This window comes from Nomascus leucogenys, chromosome 20, assembly GCF_006542625.1.
Source record: "Nomascus leucogenys isolate Asia chromosome 20, Asia_NLE_v1, whole genome shotgun sequence".
NCBI classification, from domain to species: domain Eukaryota; kingdom Metazoa; phylum Chordata; class Mammalia; order Primates; family Hylobatidae; genus Nomascus; species Nomascus leucogenys.
In genome coordinates this window covers 3,073,288-3,093,705 of record NC_044400.1, presented here as the reverse complement: position 1 = coordinate 3,093,705, position 20,418 = coordinate 3,073,288, and the positions used below count along the sequence as shown (strand labels likewise).

General features: G+C 39.9%; 1 protein-coding gene across 7 annotated transcripts in view; it reads left to right on the top strand.

The window, feature by feature from the left end:
- The window catches only part of LYPD6B (LY6/PLAUR domain containing 6B), a 176,255-nt gene that overhangs the window by 8,414 nt on the left and 147,423 nt on the right, over positions 1-20,418 (top strand). The gene's annotated exons all lie outside the window — the stretch shown is intronic.

Here is a 20,418-nt window from a genome sequence, read left to right as displayed (position 1 = left end):
ACAATTCTTTACAAATGTATTTCAAAAAACATTCCTAGCTCATTGGTTATGCTAAAACACACCAGGGGCTAGGTTTGGCTTGTAGGTTATAGTTTGCTTACTCCTGCTTTAGACATTCAGTTATCTTTTATAGCAATTAAATTAAGAGAAAAAATAATTTTGTTTGATTTTCATTTATATCACTTCCATCATTCATTTCTTTGTGTAGATCCAAGTTTCGGTCTGGCAACACCTGGATAACTTAATTTAACATTTATTGTAGTGTAGGTCTCCTGGCAATGAATTCTAAGTTTTTGTTTCTCTTTGATGTCTATTTTTCCTGCATCTTCGGGAGATATTTTACTGGGTATAAAATTCTGGGTTGACAATTTTTACACTTGATCTTAGCTAAAAGGCTGAGAAGCAATGGGTTGACAATTTTTTAAAAATTTCAGGACTTTAAAAATGTTGCTTCATTCTCTTTTTGTATGCCTCTGACAAGAAGTCTTCTGTAATTCCTATCTTTGTTCCTTTTCATTTGATGTTTCATTTTTCTTTTGCTGCTTTCAAGATTTTATTTTTGTCTTTGGTTTTCAGCTCTTTGAATATGATATGCCTAGGAGTGTGTGTGTGTGTGTGTGTGTGTGTGTGTGTACATGTATGCATGCATGCACACTGTTGATATTTATCATACCTGATGTTCTTGAGCTCCCTGGATCTGTGATTTGGTATCTGTCATTAATTTTGGAAAATTCTCAGCAATTATTTTTTCAAATATTTCTTCTGCCTATTTTCTTTCTTTTCTCCTGAAATTTCAGTTACACCCAGGTTTGAATTTATGATACGGTCCCACAGCTCTTGGGCACTCCATTCTTTTTTGCTTGTTTTATTCATGTTTTTTCTCTTCTTATTTTAGTTTGGGTAATTTCTACTGATCTATTTTCAAGTTCAATGATTTTTTTCCTTTGCTGTATCAAGTCCACTGAAGAATGCCTATTGAAAGCATCGTTTATTTGTTACTGTGTTTAGCCTTTCAAATATTTCCATTTGATTCTTTCCTGCAGTTTTTCTCTCTGATAACATTTTCCATTTAATCTTTCAGATTGTCTACCCTTTCCACTAAGGACTTTTATAATTAATTTTGGTTATTTAAAATTCTTTGTCTGATAGCTTCAGCATCCAGGTCTGGTTCTAGTCATTGCAATGTCTCTTCACAGTATGATCTTTTCTTGCTTTTCTCATGCCTTATAATTTTTTTTGTTGATAACTAGACATCTTATTTAGGACATTAGATACGGTGATAGGCTTTATGCATGGGAATGGGCATGCTGTTCTCTTTTTACCAGGTCTTTAGTGTGAAGATTGATCAATCTAGTCAGAAGATGAACTGGGTTTGAGGGTTCTCATTCCTCTGGTTATTCTCAGTGTACCCCCAGACTTCAAATTCCTCTAGTGATGCCTTGTGTTTAGGGTTGGAGCTGGCTTGCCAAAGGCCCTTGCCATTCCCATCTTTTCGTCTTCCTGTGGTACTGGGCCCCAGAGTGGTCTGTCTCCATGCTCTTTCAACTCTCCCAGTGGTAGTCCATTGTTATTTGTGACCTGATGCTTGTTAGTCAGTGTCCAGGTACATCTGCCTCAAGTAGACAAGTGCTCATGTCTTGTCTCTTCCTGCAAGTGCCTCTCTAGATTTTAGGCTAGTTTGTTCTTCTTTGCCTCAGTTTTCTCATGGATTTGAGAAGGTTATAATCTTGTGCTTTACCTGGCTTTTTTTTTTTTGTAAGCATGGTAATAATGTTCCTTTCAGTTCTCTACATCCTGAGCAGAAATCAAAAGCCCTGATTTCATGTTTTCAAGCTCTTTCTTTTGGTGATCTTCTTGTAAAATACTGCTGTCGTTTCCCTTCCGCCTATGCTTTATCAAATATAATTTACACATTTCATATGTATAAATCAGTGGTTCTCAGCCCTTACTTGGGAAGCGTGAAAAGGAAACACAGATTTTGGGCGCCAGTGTTTCAATTGATATACGTCAGGATTAGGTATGGATATCATTTATAAGATCCCCAGGTGAGTCTGATACTCATCTGCATTGAAAACTCCTGGTCTAAGTATCACTTTCAACCTTGCCTTTCACAGAGGTGTTATTCCAATGTAAATGGCCAAATGAAGTCTCTGTATATGTCCACCCTATAGAATCAGTTCTCTTCTAATGTGCCTTCAGTGGTACACAGTGCCTGTGATCTAAAATGATAGTCTCATAGAATGGGGAGAAAACTTAAGAGTTCTTTTCATTTCACTTTCAATGACTGTCTCATCATTGAAATGTACCCTTCTCTAATCTACCAGTTTGTGTAACTCACTACCTTGCAAACTGTTTTGAAATTAGTTTGCATGACTCAGTATATGAGCATGTGTGCATGCACACACACACATATGCTCTCATACATGTGACAAGCACTTTATGAAACAGTAGTTACTCTTACAATAAGTCTTGTACCTCTAAATCAATTACATGATCCACCAATGTGTTGCTTCTTACAGTATGAAAAACACTTGTTCAGTCCATCTTCCAGTGGACAAGCTTTTGAAGGTTTCAAAACAGGTCCCTTAGTACCTCAGAGTGCTCTTGTGTCTGGTGTGAAGCTGACTCCTCCAGCAGTGTTTCCAGCTTCTTCACTACCCTGGCCAGTTTTATGCACTAGATACTAGAGCCAGTGCTAGGTAACATGCTCAGGATTTCAGAGCTTATGGCTTGTTTGGGGACACGTGACATGCAAGGTGAGTGTCAAAAAGTTATGTTGTGGGTAAGTGCTCTTAGAGGTCACAGATGAAAGAAAGATCAAACAGGTGGTCAGGAAAGACTTGATTGGGGCCTTGAAGGTAAGCATCAGATATGTATGGAGTATAAGGTATTTGGGGATGGGGAGGATTCAGAGGGAGGAAAAAGCTATGTTAGCAGTCTCCCAACACCTTGGCTGTCTCTAGGAGTGACTTGGATTCACAGTAGCTAAGAGAAACTGTAGGTTAGATACAAAGGGGAAATCTAATTTGAATTGTTTCTACAGCAGAGGATAGACAAAGTCCACAGAAGGTACTAGACTCAACTCCCCGTATTCCCCTTGCCCCCCAAGTCAGAGTCTTCAGGGGCTGTGACTCTGACAAGTGTAGTTTGTATGTTGCTCTGGACTCTATTTCTTGTCATGGTGAGGTTCAGCTTGCAAGGGGTCAGTTCAAGGCTGGTAGATTTAAGACCTACCTTTTTGTGACTTCCATCAAGTTTTGGAGCAATCACCGATAGTTACTGGCCTAGTTTTGTCCACCTTCTCTTCCCGGGGGCCCTTAACCAGCTGTATTACTAAGAAATGTAATTCTCAAAGTATGCTACATCTACTGCTCTTCATGATCCATTTCACCCTGGAGACAGTCTTCTGAGCATTCTTGCTCATTGTGAAACCATGTCACCATCAAAATATTGCACAGAAGCCAGATATTACATCATCGGTATCGTGTTGAAAACATCTCCTGCATTTTGGGACTATTTCACTAGGGTAAAAAACAGAGAATGAAGTACATTACCGAAAAAATAGGCACGGTGTGTTTTATTTGTCTTTTAGTAAGATATGGGAACCACAGTTTTTAGGCAACTACAGGAAAGTTAGAACAAAGATGAGGGCCGCAAGTAACCCCCTGCCGTGCCAGCACCACAGAGGCGGTATTAGTGTTACTGAGAAATGTGCATTATACATTTCTCCTGGAATTTGGTGCCGGGATGGTAGTTTGTCTCTTGGGAAGAGCCAGTAGGTCAAACAGGGGACACCTCTGTTTTATATTTCTCTTTTTGCCTTGGCACCCAGGAGTCCCAGAGCTACAGTTGTAGTGATCATTTTATTTCAAGTTATAAGTTCAAAGATTTCCTGTCTTAATATGATTTCACCTTTTTAAAAACAATAACGTTTTTTCTTATTACAAAGATGATATATATTCATTATAAAAGATGTATAAAATAACATGTTTACACCCCAACCAGATATTTTCCTACTACACAGAAATAGTCACGGTTTACATTTTAATCTTAACCATTCTAATTTATTCTAAACATATATGTATATGTTTATACATACACATATATATTGCAAAAATGAAATACCTTTCACATTACAACTCATTTTTAAAACATAACATTTATCAACATTTTCTATGTCAATAAATATCCCTGAACAACATTATCATTATTATTATTATTATTATATATTTTTTTGAGACAGAGTCTCGCTGTGTTGCCCAGGCTGGAGTGCAGTGGCACGAACTTGGCTCACTGCAAGCTCTGTCTCCCCAGGTTCATGCCATTCTCCTGCTCAGCCTCCCAAGGAGCTGGGACTACAGGCTCCCGCCACCAAGCCCAGCTAATTTTTCCTATTTTTTAGTAGAGATGGGGTTTCACTGTGTTAGCCAGGTTGGTCTCGATCTCCTGACCTCATGATCCGCCTGCCTCAGCCTCCCAAAATGCTGGGATTACAGGTGTGAGCCACCGCGCCTGGCCAACAACATTATTTTTAATGTATTTTATATTTAATCATGAAGGTATATCTGTTGCTATACTTTCAGCTAGAATTCAGCTTTTTGCTATTACAGACAGCTCTGTCATGTACATTCTTGTAGCTGAATCTCTGAGCACACCCACGATTATTTTAATAGAATAAGTTTCTAGAAATGACATAATTGAGTACAGGGCTATATATTATTATTTATTTATTTATTTATTTTATTTATTTATTTTATTTTTTTTGAGATGGATGGAGTCTCACTCTGTTGCCCAGACGGAAGTGCAGTGGTGCAATCTTGGCTTACTGCAACCTTCTCCTTCCGAGTTTAAGTGATTCTCCTGCCTCAGCCTCCTGTGTAGCTGGAATTTCAGGCATGTGCCACCATGCCCTGCTAATTTTTGTATTATTAGTAGAGACAGGGTTTCACCATGTTGGCCAGGCTGGTCTGGAACTTCTGACCTCAAGTGATCTGCCCGCCTAATCCCAGCACTTTGGGCTATATTATTTTTAAGGCTTTGGATATATATTTCCCATGTTGTCCTCCAGAAAGCATGAACTAATTTATTTTATCACCTGGGAGTTTGAGAGTGCCTCTTCTCCTAAGCGTCATACATACTAGGATTATTATTATTATTTTGAGGTGGAGTCTCGCTCTGTCGCCAGGCTGGAGTACAGTGGCGCAGTGTTGGCTCACTGCAACCTCCGCCTCCTGGGTTCAAGCGATTCTCCTGCCTCAGCCTCCTGAGTAGCTGGAATTACAGGCACGCCCCATCACGCCCAGCTAGTTTTTGTATTTTTAGTAGAGATAGGGTTTCACCATGTTGGCCAGGATGGTCTCAATCTCCTGACCTCGGGATCCGCCTACCTCAGCCTCCCGAAGTGCTGGGATTACAGGTGTGAACCATGTGCCCGTCCAGGATTATTATTTTTTAAATCTATGTTAGGAGTCAGGACTTCTGGCTATGGCCAAATGAGGAGGTCAGCAAGTTCTGTCTCCCAGAAAGCTACTATAAGTCTGGACAAAATGAACAGAAGCAGCCATTTTATCACTCTGGTAATCTATCAAAGGCACGCAACAATCTGAGAAGAATTTATTCGTGGAAAATTGCTGAACTTAAGGTAAAGACAGTGGGAGTCTGTGGTCTTGTCTGGGGCTGCTTCCTATTCCCCACCACCCACAGCTTAGTGGGTGCAGAGGTGTTGCCTGGGCAAAGGAGACGATGAACACCAGCCCCACTGCTGTCCAGATCGAAGGGACTTGCTCAATTTGCAGCACACCAAGTGGGTGACTATGCCTGTGAGTGGTTTTTGAGTCCCCTTCTTCCCAGTTTTAGTTTACCTTGACTCTTTAAAAAAATAAAATAACAATGTTCTTTTATTCTAAACATTTGTGTTTATTCTAGAGAAAGAGGAAAATAAACGTAAAGAGAAGAAAATGAGAAGCCCCCATAAGCCCATTTGGTGTCCATTCTTCTCTATTGGCTTGTTTCAGTGGAGGCTTCTGCCTTGATGGAAATGCTGCCACCCCATACAGTAGCCACGGTTCTTGGGTGGTTATTGAGCACTTGACATGTGGAAAGCGCAACTGATGAGTTGAATTTTTTAATTTTGATGAATTCTAATTAATTTATATTTAAATATTCACATGTGGCTACCAGCTACAGTGTTGGACAGAATACTTTTATGATTTCTATAATATGGAGGTATGATAGATACATACCTTTCATTCGTACGTACATACATACATATGGAGGTAAGATAGATACATAGTTAAAAAAAAAATAGGATCATACTGCACATTGTGCCTTTATATTCCTTATCTTGTTAACAGTATATCATAAACATAATTTTAATGACTGAATTGTATTCTGTTGAATGAATGTACCATAAATAGCTTAACAAAGTCTTCATTTTACCTTTAGGATATTTCCAATATTTTGATACTATAAACAACATTGCAGAGAATGGGTTTACAGCTAAAGTTGTAACATTCCTAATTATTTACTGAGGTTAAATTCTTAAATTTGAACTATTGGGTCAAATATAATACTCTTCCAAGAAGTTCTGTCACTGAACATTTTCACCAGTAGTATATGAAAGTATCCCACTATTATTATTTAATTGAGATATAATACACATACCATAAAATTTACCTCTTTAAAGTATACGATTCAGTAGTTTCTGATATATTTAAAAAGTTGTGCAACCATCATCACTACCTAATTCCAGGAGGGTTTTATCACTCCAAAAAGAAATCTCATACCCATTAACAATTGCTTCCTGTTCCCACCTCCCCCCATTCCCTGGCAACCACTAATCCACTTTCTGTCTTGTTGGATTTGCCTTTGCCTGCCCTGGACATTTCATATAGATAGAATCCTACAATATGTGGTCTCTTGTGTCTGGTTTCTTTCACTTGGCATATGTTTTCAAGGTTTGAGGTTCATGATGGTTTCAAGGTTATAACATAAGCCAATACTTCCTTCCTTTTGATGGCTGAATAATATTCCATTGTACGAATACACCACATTTTGCTTATCCATTCATCAGTTGATGGACATTTGGGTTGTTTTCACTTTTGACTATTACAAATAATGCTTCTGCAAGCATTCATGTATAAGTGTTTGTGTGGAATGTTTTCAGTTCTCTTGCATATACAATTAGGAGTATAATTGTTGGATCACATGGTAACTGTATGTTTAACCTTTCAGAAGTTGCCAAACTGTTTCCAAAGCAGCTGTACCATTTTACATTCCCACAAGCAATGTATGAGGGTTCCAATTTTTCCATATTCTTGCTGACGACTTTTTCGTCAATCTTTTTGCTATAGTCATTCTGGTAGGTGTGAAGTAATATTTCTTTGTGGTTTTAATTTGCATTTTCCTAATAACTAATGATGTTGGGAATTTTTTGATATGCTTCCTGGCCATTTGTATATCTTCTTTGGAGAAATATCTGTTTAAATACTTTGCCATTTTAAGTTTTTTTGTCTTTTTATTCTAGAGTTATAATCTTGTTTTTACATATTCTGGATAGTAGACCCTTATTGGATATAAGATTTGCAAATATTTTATTGCATTCTGTAAGCTGTCTTTTCATTCTCTTAGTAGTATCTTTTGAAACACAAAACACGAAAGGTTTTAATTTTGACCAGTGCAATGGCTGACACCTGTAACCTGAGTAAGCCAAAGTGGCAGGATCACTTGAGATTAGAAATTCGAGACCAGCTTGGGCAATGCAGCAGATTCTGTCTCTACAAAAAAGAAAAAATAAAATTAGCTGGGCGTCGTGGCGTGCACCTGCAGTTCCAGCTACCCAGGGGGCTGAGGCTGGAGAATCTCTTGAGCCCAGAAGTTTGAGACTGCAGTGAGCCATGATTGCACTACTGCACTCCAGCCTGAGTGACAGAGTGACACCCTATTTAAAAAAAAAGTTTTTAGTTTCGATGAAGTCCTATTTATCTTTTTTTTTTTTCATTTTTTCGCTTGTGCTTTTGGCATCACATCTAAGAAACCATTGCTTAATCCAAGGTCACATAGGTTTCTTCTAAGAATTTTATAATTTCACCTCTTCCATGTAGATATTTGATCTATTTTTAGTCAATTCTGTATACAGTATGAGTTAGGAGTCCACATTTATTCTGTTGCATGTGGCTTCCCAGTTGTCCCAGCACTGTTTGTTGCCAAGAGTGTTCTTTCTGCCATTGAATTGTTTTGGCAACCTTGTCAAAAGTCAGCTGACCATAAATACATGGCTTTATTTCTAGATTCTCAATTCTGTTCCACTGATTTGTGCATCTGTCCTTATTGGCAGTACCACAAAATATTGATTATTGTTGCTTTGTGAGAGTTTTGAAATTGAGAAGTATAAGTCTTCCAACTTTTTTCTTCTTGTTCAGTATTATTTTGGCTGTTCTGGGTCCCTTACATTTCCATGGATGAGCTTGTTAATTTCTACCAAAAAGGCCAGCTGGAATTTTGCTAGAGGTTGCACTGATTCTGTAAATCAATGTGAAGAGTATTGCCATCTTAACAATGTAAGTCTTCCAGTCATGAAAACGGGATGCTTTTCCAGTTATTTAGGTCTTCTTTCATTCCTTTCAATGATGTTTTATAATTTTCTGCATACAAGTTATGCACTTCTCTTGTTAAATTGATTCCTGAGTGCTTTATCTTTTCTGATGCGGTGTAATGACATTGTCAGTTTCATTTTGGGGGTTGTTCATTGGTAGTGCACAGGAATACAGTTAATTCTTGTGTTTCGATCTCGTATCCTGAAATCTTGCTGAACTTGTCAATTAACTCTAACAGTTTGCTGGTGAATTTATTAGGGTTTTCTACATACAAGATCATGTCATCTCCAAATGGAGGTAGTATTACTTCTTTCTTCCAATCTGAATGCCTTTTATTTCTTTTCCTTGCCTAATTGCCTTGCTAGAAAAGACAGCACATAGTGCTGAGGGCAACATCCTTGTCTTGTTCTGTCTGACATTCCTGATCAGTGAGATGGCCAGTGTGATTTATGCTGTTTTTCTATGATCACTTTTATACTCTTAAGAATCTAAGTGATAGAGCAGGAGGTACGGGCTGATTTCTCCCAGGGAATATTTCCTTTGTCCTGTGCATAGGGAAGCTTGGCATAATGGCTACTGGAAAAGAAATATTTTAGTTGAAGAGCATATTCATGTAACATATAGGTGCCAAGGAATTTGACTAACATTTTCTAATATGTAAGTATTCAATATTTTAAATAAAATTTAAGTACTAGCCTTCTATCCTGCCTTTCCACAATTTGGGGTGCCCACTGTATGCTTCAGGTACTGTGCTGGGATCCCAAAGATGAATGAAACACAGACCATGTCCCCAGGGTGCTCATGGAGGGGGACACACAGGGATTAGGAAGTTACATATTCTGGCAAGTGGTTTCTGTTAAAGAGTAACCACTGTCAGGAGGAAACAGGTGACCAACGTGGGCTTCACCATCAGGATTTTGGGGTCTCAATGTGCTGTTGGAAGATTCACTTTCTACCTTGTAGAATCAAAGAATTGTAGAACTGGAGCCTTGGAAATCTTTTATTCCAGTAAGTCCACATTTTCCAAGAGGAGGAACTGCTTACCTTATTTAACAATTCTTGTTCTCTCTCATCAGTAACTCTTATTTCTCTGAAATGTTTTATCTTACACACACGCATGCACATACATGCATGCACACACGTACATACAACATCCACTGTAGGGAGGCAATCTGTGTCCAGCCCACTCTTGGCTCCATTTGTTGTGTCTGGTTTGGGTAATCTCACACCAGCCGCGCGTTCATCTTCAATATGACTCGTCTAGGATTCCTGCTTCTCCTCGCCTGCGAAGACTACTCAGCATTGTTCATAGATGCTTATGACCGGGAACTGACAAGGAGGGGGACGTTATCCAACTCCAAATCTGAGTTACCCAAAAGCTTTGGGGATCCTTCCTGTTCTTAGTAGTTGTATGTTCAACTTTCTTTGTAAAGAGTATACCCCATCTGTTTTAAATTTGTCAATTCAGAGGATTAACTAGGATGCCTACAAAGTCAAGCCTGTGTGCTTACTGCAAAGTCATCTTTCCAGAAAAGAGTGAAAGTAAAGCAATTCCATAGGTCATACCTTAAAATCATTTACATAGTTTTTGATAAGTCAATTCAGACTTGTATGCCTCATGTGTTTTCATTTTTACTTTTCTATTTAAAAAGAAACTATTCTAGTTTTATTATATATTATTTATGATTAGGATAAAAATAACATCAGGTTACTTTTTATTATTCTATTAGTAAAATGCAATGCAAACCTTATGGTCTCAGGCTACAAAAGAAAATCAATTGTCTCCACAAACCTTTCAAGTTTAATTAACTTTTAAATAAATACGAAGTTCTAGTCTCCCACCCTGACCCTGCCCTGCACTTTTTTTTTTTATTACAGTGCATTTTTTCTTTTGATTATATGAGAGGGTGAGATAAGGATGTAAAAATGCTTTCGGGTTCGCATTGTTGACTGCATATGATACGGCAGCCAATTCAATCAGAAGGGAAATAGGAAAGTAACTACTCTATTTGTGCCTTGTAAGCGGTTTGTAAAGTCCCCTCCAGTCCCTGTGATTAAATGTTGGCTTCTCTCTTGCAGCTCTCTAAAAGGAAATTAAAAGTGGAGCAAACAGCGTTTTAAAACCAAACGCAAGTACTGTGTAGGGACAAACCCAGCAAATGGAAGAATTACAGCATCGCAGGCAGCCCTTTAATTCAGTGCTGTGAGAAATGCAACAGAAGAGGAAAGGGGGTGGAAAGGGGATCCTGAGAAAGTTATAGGTCATCGCAAGCTTCTGATGATTTGACCATGTCAGGGGTGAGCTGGGGTGGGGATTGGTGGTCATAGCAGAGCTTTCCCGATGATGTGCGATGAATGCATCCGTAAGACGTATTGTTACTCAGTTACCGTTTGCCATAGCCTAAGCCCTAGGGTGGCCTGGGACTTGCTAATGGGGACCGAGGCAGGGAAAGTATGGAGGTCCATTCCTAGGAAATGGGTGGCATTCAACATGTAGAAGAAAGGGCATTTTGACTGGCAGCCAGGAACCTGAGTTCTGTTCTTGGTCCTTCTGCCTTCTGACTGTGTGACCTTGGTTGAGTCGCCTTGGCCCTCTGAACCATAGTTTTCATACCTGCAAAATGCAGGTTTGGACTAAATGCATGATTTTCTGACCAAATTCCAAAGCCTCCATCAAGCCATCTCAGAGGTTGTCCCTGCACCAACAATTGAGGTTCCTGGCCCCTGCACTCCAATGGGAGCAGTCTCAGTTTCCTCTCCTATATTTATGCTTTTGTAAGCTTTTGTTTGAACAAAGTGAAAACTACTAGGTGCCCTGATCTCAAAGATCTCTTCTGATTCTTGCATTCAGTTGTGTATAACTCTGCATTTTGGTCCAAGCTTAATGTAAAAGAGACCAAGAAGCATCCATTATTCTGGGGCTCCCCATCTTTCTCAGGTGACACAAGCAAGGAATGTGTGTTTTCAGCAACAGAAACACTGCTCATTAGTGACGATGAGGCTGTCCGTGGGACAGGAATTTGTGTATATAGAGTCTCAGCCTCTGACTCTAGAAACAGTCCATTTCACTATCTTATTTTATTTTATTTTATTTTATATTTTATTTCATTTCATTTTATATTTTATTTTATTTTAATTTTATTTTTGAGACAGAGTTTTGCTCTTGTCCCGCAGGCTATAGTGCAGTGGTGTCATCTCAGCTCACTACAACCTCTGCCTCCCAGGTTCCAGCAATTCTCCTGCCTCAGCCTCCCTAGTAGCTGGGATTGCAGGCGTCTGCCACGACGCCCAGCTAATTTTTGTATTTTTAGTAGACACGGGGTTTCAGCATGTTGGCCAGGCTGGTCTTGAACTCCTAACCTCAGATGATCCACTTGCCCTAGCCTCCCAAAGTGCTGGGATTACAGGCATGAGCCACAGCGCCCAGCCAGTCCATTTCACTCTTCTTGGATATAGTTCCCTTTTTGCTCCGTGATTGTGATCTGTCTCTTGTAAGAGGCCTGGAGGTGTGAGATTTTGAGGGCAGCCACGGTCTCCATCTTGTGCCCTGTTCAGCTCTCTGTAGGTATTGCCAGGCCACTGAGCCCTGACTCTTTGAGGGAAGCCTGAGGGCACGGCAGTAATAACCACCTGTCAGCTGCACAGGATTCTGAGTGTTGGGCCTCCCCATGAGTCACTTGCTAGCTCCTGTTAAGTAAGTCTTTTCAACTCCGTATCAAGTCCCTACCTATCTGTTCCCTGTCATGGGAATCTTTTCCTCTCACTCCTTAATGATGGGCCTTCCTCTGCCACACACTTTCCTCCGTTTCCTTTGGAAGCACAGTACAGGGACTTTTGTGTTGCCAGGAGTGAACGTTTAGGAAGTAGGCCTTCAATTCCTCCCGCGGTTCCAAGCCAATATAGTGCCTTTTGTCACTTGTCCCAAGACATGCTGTTGAACACATCAGCCTGCAAGGAAAGGCTTGGCAGAGGGAACCGTCATGAAAGAAGGATTCCAACTGAAGAATATATAGCTGGAGACCCAGGGGTGATGAGCAGTTTAATTAATGTTATTAGAAATGAAGACTTGGTTATTTTAAAATGAAATTTCAAATCTCCTGTCTCCATATCCATTTCTTCATTACGGCATTGTTCCTTTCACCTGCCTTTTAATGTAGCCAGTTTTTACTGCGTTCTCACTATGGGAGCAGGCACCCTGCTGACCCCTGGGCTGAAAGATGAACAGGTCTTAGGCCATGCTCTCAAGGGGCTTTCATCCTGCTCAGACAAGAGCTAAGCAGACAGCCACAGCCTGGAGTCCTTAGCGCTCTGTAGAGAACTTTCTGGAGCCTGGGAGAACACTCAGAATAAAGCAGCCTGTGCACTTGCCTGGGGACAGGAAATGGTTCCTTCAGAAGTTTTCCCTGGGCCTGTGTCCCAGAAGGTGACCTAAAGGTGGTCCAGGCAGGAGTGGCTGGTGCAAAGGTGTGAGGGAGTTGGTGGATTTGGTAAACTGTAGGCTCAGCAGGGTCGGAGCAGGCCTTGAGGGAGGGGGAGGGAGGGAGAAGGAGGAGGAGGAGGGGGCAGGAGTCAGGACAGGATAATCAGGCACTGAGCTATGTAGGGCCTTGACTACTGCACTAATTACTAGTGCTGGTCAGGTCAGATGTTATCCAGAGGGCATGGGAACCCACAGCAAATGGTTAGGCAAGGTGGGCTAGACACTTTGCAAGGCCATTTAGCACAGAAGTTAGGAGCAACGGCTCTGGGTCCAGGTGACTGGGGTTCGAATCCTGCCTCGACCACTTTCCAACTGTGGGCAAGTTACTTAACTGTCTCTGCTGCCGTATCTTTAAATAGGGATAAAAATCCTATCTGTCTTGTAGGGTTGTTATGAGCAATAACTAAGTAAATTCACCTAAGCTTCTCATAACAACAGCACATGCAGAAATCTAGTTATCCTTTTTCTGGGAAGGGGACATACATTTTCTATGAGCAGTCTCCTACACTGTGTATTAGTTAACTAATGGTGTAATAATACCATGTAAAAATACTGTAAAACACAGTGGCTTAAAACAACAATTATTTATTATTACTCCTGCAGTTGTGAGTTTCCTGGGGTTTGGCTGAGACCTGGCTGGGCATGCAGTTTGGGACCCAAGCTGAGGGCAGTGGCATCCTGGGGCAGCTTCCCAAGGCAGTGGTACAGCTATCAGGGCTAAGAGGAAACTTGCAATCCTCTTAAGGCCTAGGCTGCCACCCAGCAAAGCCCAGAATCAATGGGCAGGACTTTATATTGCTCTCCTATGGTAGAGTCACTTCTAAAAGGGTAGGAACACAGGGATAGGTGAAGGATCGGGGTCAACAATGTGGGGCACAGGCTGCATTCAATGTCTCCTGATCTGCATCTTTGTAGCTTCCCAGAGGGAGCTTCCATGAGGGGTAGTCGACACCTACCTTGGGCATGCTTGGCACCCCAAGGGTCTGGTTTCAGTTAGTGACCTTCCTACAGTCATTTAGAACTTAACCTTTGGGCCTAGCAAATGTGTTCTTTCTTTTGCTTTCAGAGGCTTTGAGAGAGAAGGGAAAATATGCTAGTGTGGATTTGGATCTAGACTCTGTGGAATGAGATGGGGATGGTGGTATCTCCAGTAATACTAATGGAAAGCTTAGAGATGAGCAGAGGTGTTTCTGCAGGCATGCTCTGTAGCCTTTCTCAAACTTACCAGGCTGCAGTGCATTTTTCTTTTTTTTTTTTTTTTTTTTGAGACAGGGTCTTGCTCTGTCCCACAGGACGGAGTGCAGTGGAGCCATCATAGCTCATTGCAGCCTTGACCTCCTGGGCTCCAGCGATCCTTGCAGTGCATTCTTGAACATGGTTTGTCATGAATGTAAATTGCTATAAGACTTAATGTTTAGATTTAGTAATAAAATACATGTTTGTTTCTATGTGTTTTTAGGTGACTCTATTCCAGTATAATTGAAGGAGTCACATTTTTGGGGGACTCCTTGGGTTTTCTTTCTACTCCCTGGGAGCCCCCTGTGAGGCAAGCCTGACTCTCGAGTTGTCACCCTAGATGAATGCTGGGAGAGAGGACAGGGGGAGGCAGCCCAGTTAGTATTTATTGGTGTGTAACTCTACCTCTCCATTCTCCTGGATTCCCCGGGGCTTGGGAGGATGGGGGCAGTGACGGAAGGAGTCAAATACCATTCTTTGGCCAGCATGTAAAATAATCTCCCTCCTTTTCCCTGGACTTCTTATGCTGTGTGACAAACATATCCATTCTTCCCGGACAGAAAAGAGAGAAATGGAGACAGGCAAGACATTCTTATAGGGTATACTTTTCTATTTTACATTTGATAATATAAGTACATTATAAAAGTAAGCATCAAATTTCTTATAATGATATTTATTAGGTTAAAAAGTTAAACAATATCTATAAAATTACACCTAATAATTAAGTATAAGATTAAATTGAGCATTTTTTCAGGGATAGGAAGGAGAAACATTGTAGAATCTATTTTTTTTTTTTTTTTTTGAGATGGAGTTTCACTCTTGTTGCCCAGGCTGGAATAAAAATGGCGCAATCCCAACTCTGTGCGATCTCAGCTCACCGCAAACTTTGCCTTCCCGGCTTCAAGCAATTCTGCTGCCTCAGCCTCCCAAGTAGCTGGGATTACAGGCATGTGCCACTACGCCAGGCTAATTTTGTATTTTTAGTAGAGACGGGGTTTCTCCATGTTGGTCAGGCTGGTATTGAACTCCCAACCTCAGGTAATCCACCTACCTCAGCCTCCCAAAGTGCTGGGATTACAGGCGTGAGCCACCACGCCTGGCAGAATCTTTTGGATAACAAAAACAGCACTGAAAATAACATGTAAAATATGTAGCAGTGTGATTGGCATCTAGAAGATGCTCAGTAAATTGTAGCATTGATGATGATAATGATGATGGCAGTACTTTCTCTAGCCCATTTATTGGAGAAGGGGATTAAAAGCAGAGATTACAGAGTTGAGAACTTCATCAACTCTGTTGCTCCAGAGGAACCTGTCTCAGGCATTCCTTCCCTACCTGGAAAAGCAACAGGAAAATGAACCCAGAAAAGCTTACATTATAAAATCAAGCCAAATGTATACCTGAGAAGTGATGATTTTTTTCTCCTTAAAGTAGTTGCTTCTAAAAGGCAAAATTCAAAATAACCACGACAAGAATAGACATGCAGAAATCTTAAAGGTGCAATGTGATTTTGTTGAGTAAAAAATAGGGCTAGATAATGACGAATCGTAGCTATGCAAATGAAAAGAGAGATCATCATGTCCTGTGCTTCAGGGTGTGAATTGATGGCAAAAATCTGTCTGTATTAGTCAGTAGGGGAGATGAATTCAAATGAAAGCTTTCAGTGATACATGTTCTTTTTTTTTTTTTTTTAAGTATCATTTGTGGCTGAAGTCCTGAAATAGTTGTCTAATGGCAGATTTTCCTGAGTGTCCCCTGTAAGCAAGGCTCAGTAAAGAAGGAGCTGCAAGGTTCACCAAGTCCCTCCTTCCCTTTCTCCCTCTCTCTCTCTCTTCCTTCCTTCCCTATTAAGCACAGCCTTTGCATTTCAGGAACTTATATCTTAATGGGAATGGCAAGATGCAGACATTAGAAACCTAACAACAAGTGGAAATTTATATGGTACATATTGTGTATGTCAGGTTTCTAATACATCTGGAGGAAAAATCAATAGAGTGAAAACGATGGTGCCAAATCTTGACCAAATTAAACAATGAATTTTACTTCTTTACTTTAATTTTTTTCAGGCCAAGGGGTGTTATTTTCAGTTGTTTCAGGGTTAAAATAACATTGCCACCCAAGAAGTAGCCCCTCCCCATAACACTATTGAATTCAAACAGTAGTTGATGACTCAGCTACCATATACTTATATACCCTACAATTAGATTGTCAAAGTCTTCTCTTAAATTGGAAGGACTGATTTTAACAGGAATTCTTGGCTGACTGATGCTCCACTGAGGTGGAAATGGCTTGATGATGATTTGATTTGTTGAAAATGTCTGACTGAGATTTCTTAAAAAGCTGCCATGTATATTTGGGTTTTTACTTTGAGTTGTTTATGTCTTATATTTTAAAAGTGAATTAGGATAATTTGCCAACTACATGTAGCTAAAGTTTTCAAAATAAAGTAGTGAGAAAGGATTATTTAACACAGGGGTTGAACATAATAAAGTATCAATTTAGAACCCACTAAACATGCCATATCCCAGAAATAAATTCCAAAAGGTTAAATGTTGCAAATCAAATTATAGAAAAAGTAGCAGAAAACATAATATGTATTAGGTTTGTACAGGAACGACAATTTCTGTGGCCTTAAAGCAAAAGAAGCAACTAGCAAGGAAAAAAATGAACAAGTTTGAATATTTGAATTTAAAACTCTGTATAAAAGACTGGGAAAATTCACAGTAAATTTGTGACACATAAATGATTAACAATATGTTATAACGAATATTTTGCTAACTCAAATGCAGAAGAAAAGGGCAAGGGCCGTAGCAGATACATGTGGAATTTAATAGCTACCATTTATAGCATATTTTTCCATGCCCATATAGACTTACAAAATCTGATTATACTGATTGTTTTTTATACAAAATGTTTTGAAACCAGCTTTTCTGATATAGCAGCACAGACTTTGTCACTAACTAGTCTTCTAAAACATAGTTTTAGAAATACAGCCCTATTTTGCTTATGTTTTCAATGCTGGATGTTAAGGTTATGGAAAACTAACTTAGGGTGACTTTTCTAGTATCTTCTTTACTTATGAAGTCATGATTAGAGTTATGGTTATGGACACCCCCTTGAATGATCAATGATTTACAAAGAAGCACATTCAATACCGCTTTTATCAACAGTTTTATAGGTATCATTTGCCACTAAAACCTGTTTTAACAAAAGAGCAAATATCATTTGAGATCCCACACTTTTGACAACATGTCATCAGTTGTCTTTAAAGGGCCTCAGTAAAAGAGACATGTTAATTACAATTCCTGTGAGCATCTCGAGGATAGCAATGACTATGGCATTATATTAGGACACTTTGTCAAGCATGTCATTCCCTTATCTTGCTTTTATAGCAGAGGAAATAAAGGCACTAGAGACGTATCTTTGAGGTCACACAACAAGTTAACAGTGGATAAACATTAGAACCGGCAGCTCCAGAATTCCCACTGCGTGTGATTAGCTCACCGCAGGCAGGAAATGACAGCACTGGGAATAAATGGCAGATGTGGTGTTTGGGGACCTGGAGGCTGGTGGGAATTCTCTGTGCTCATCTGAATGGTTAATTTAGTTCCTCTCAGGGGCTGTCACTGCCTGGAATGTGGAGGCCTCTCGGCCAGGTATTTTCTTCCTTAGGGTGTAAGGAAACATGATGGTCACCCTCTGGTGCTTTGATGGGCTGGCCTGGTAGAGAAGTTTGAGTGGGGCCTAGTAATTTCTTAGGCACTGCAGTCTATTACTGAGGTTTTGTGGAGTTTCTGAGTGTGATTTTTGGCATTGATTCCCAGAGGACTGCGATGTGTCTGAGGAGTGCATGGTTGGGAGTAAAAGGGCAGGGACTGCCTGAACTGTTTTGAAGTTCACCCTCCCTCCCTCTTGGGCAGCTCATGAAGTGTATGTCTGCCTTCTTTTGTCTCCTTATGAGTGATAGATACTGAATTCATGGACTACCTCCTATTCTTAGACATCTAACAAAATCATTGTAGGAAACAATGTGTGTTTGAAAACTACTGTCAAAAGACTTGCTAAGTGTATGGAGAATTCTAGGGAGGGCAGAGGCAGTCTGCCAAGTTGATCCAAAGGCTGATCCCATCAGATGCTCTAACAAGCTTGTTAGTCCTGGAATCATGATTATCTTAATTTCATTGACCCCCTAGTAAGGACATGACTAAGCATTTAATCACCAAGGGTTGATTAGAGAGAAATGAATCTGTGCTCCTGCTTTAGGACTCTGAAAGAAGGTGGAATCTTGGGTTCACTTTCTCTTCTGCCCAATCTAGAATAAGCGTGGCATGCTTCCTGGGAGAGAACCCAAGCTAGACTCCAGTCACTTCCTGCTGCATCCAACCTGGTTACTCAAAGTGAGCCCGGTTGATTGGCAGCATCAGTACTACTTGAGAGCTTGTTAAAATGCAGATTATCAGGTTCTATCACCTGTGGGGGTCTTTTGTGTTGTGTGTGTTCCAATACAACTTATTTATTATTTATTTTTGAGGCAAGGTCTTGCTCTGATGCCCAGGTTGAAGTGCGGTAGCACTATCTCTGCTCACTGCAATCTCCACCTCCCAGGCTCAAGCAGTCCTCTCGCCTCAGCCTGCCAAGTAGCTGGGACTACAGGGGCGTGCCACTGTGTGTGGCCCTTTTTCTTTGTATTTTTCATAGAGACTAGTTTTCACCTCGTTACTCAGGCTGGTTTCTAACTCCTGAGCTCAAGAGATCTGCCCACTTTGGCTTCCCAAAGTGTCGGGATTACGGGTCTGATCTACCGCGCTTGGCCCTAATAAAATTTTATTTACAAAAATAGGCTGCTAGTTCATGGGCTGTAGTTCACTGGCCCATGGTACAGATTGGGCAGTACAATTTTTGGCTACCCATTTGTGTCTTGTGTCTAGAGACACTATGTTCTATTAACCATTATTTGTTTCCTTTTTAAAATAACTTCAACTTTTATTTTAGATTTAGGGGTTATATGTGCAAGTTTGTTGCATGGGTATATTGTATGATGCTGAGGTTTGGGGTACAACTGATCTTGTCACCCAGATAGTGAGGATAGTACCCAATAGTTAGCTTTTCAACCTTTGCACCCCTTCCTTCCACTCCCCTTTAGTAGTCCCGTGTCTATTGCAGCTGTCTTTACTTCCACGAGTACCCAATGTTTAGGTCTCACTTCTAAGAGAGAATATGTGGTATTTGGTTTCCTGTTCCATGTTAATTTGCTGAGGACAACGGCTTCTAGCCGCATCCATGTTCCTGCAGAGGACATGATTTCCTTATTTTTTATGGCTACCTGCTGTTCCTATCACCTGTATTTCAACACACTCTCCAGGTGGTTCTTATGCCTGCTTCAGTTTGAGAAGCACGGGTGCATAATATGTAAATGGTTTATCTGGGAAAGGTGACATGATCAGTTGTGAATGCTTTTTCCTGATCATATTTTATATTTATACATTATGATCCTTAATAAACATTTTAATCTTTGAATGTTTTACTAATTTAAACATCTTTGAAAAAGTTGGTTTCCATTATAAATTAATTTTCCATTATAAATTAATACATGCTATGAGAGCTTCAGAAAACACAGAAAAGTAAAAAGTAAAAAGCAATTTGCCCCTCTAGTATATTTATTGATAAGATTTGAAAAGTGTATATATTTTTTCCTATCTTTTCTGTGTATAATTTTCTAAAACTTCGTTTTTTTTTTCTGATTGTAGGCATTATATATTACCCTTGTAGGGCTATAAAGTGGTACTGTACAGTCTTTGCTTTTTTCCTTTGGTTTAAGGGAATTCTCTTAGATAATCTTTGTCTTAAAAGAAAATTTCTTCTCTAATTTTTATTTAAATTTTATATAATTTAGGAAGTTTCCTGGTATAATCATTAATGTCTCAAATAGTTATTTCACAGTCCAAATGGAGAATTTATTATCTTCTTTGTGCAACAGAACAATTTAATTGACTACTCACTGGTAGCATGTATTCTATATTATATGTGAATCTTCTTTGACCAAAACTTTCTAGAAGGTAGAAAAGCTTTTGCTTTGGAAGAATGTGTGACCACCCTCCTCTCAAACTG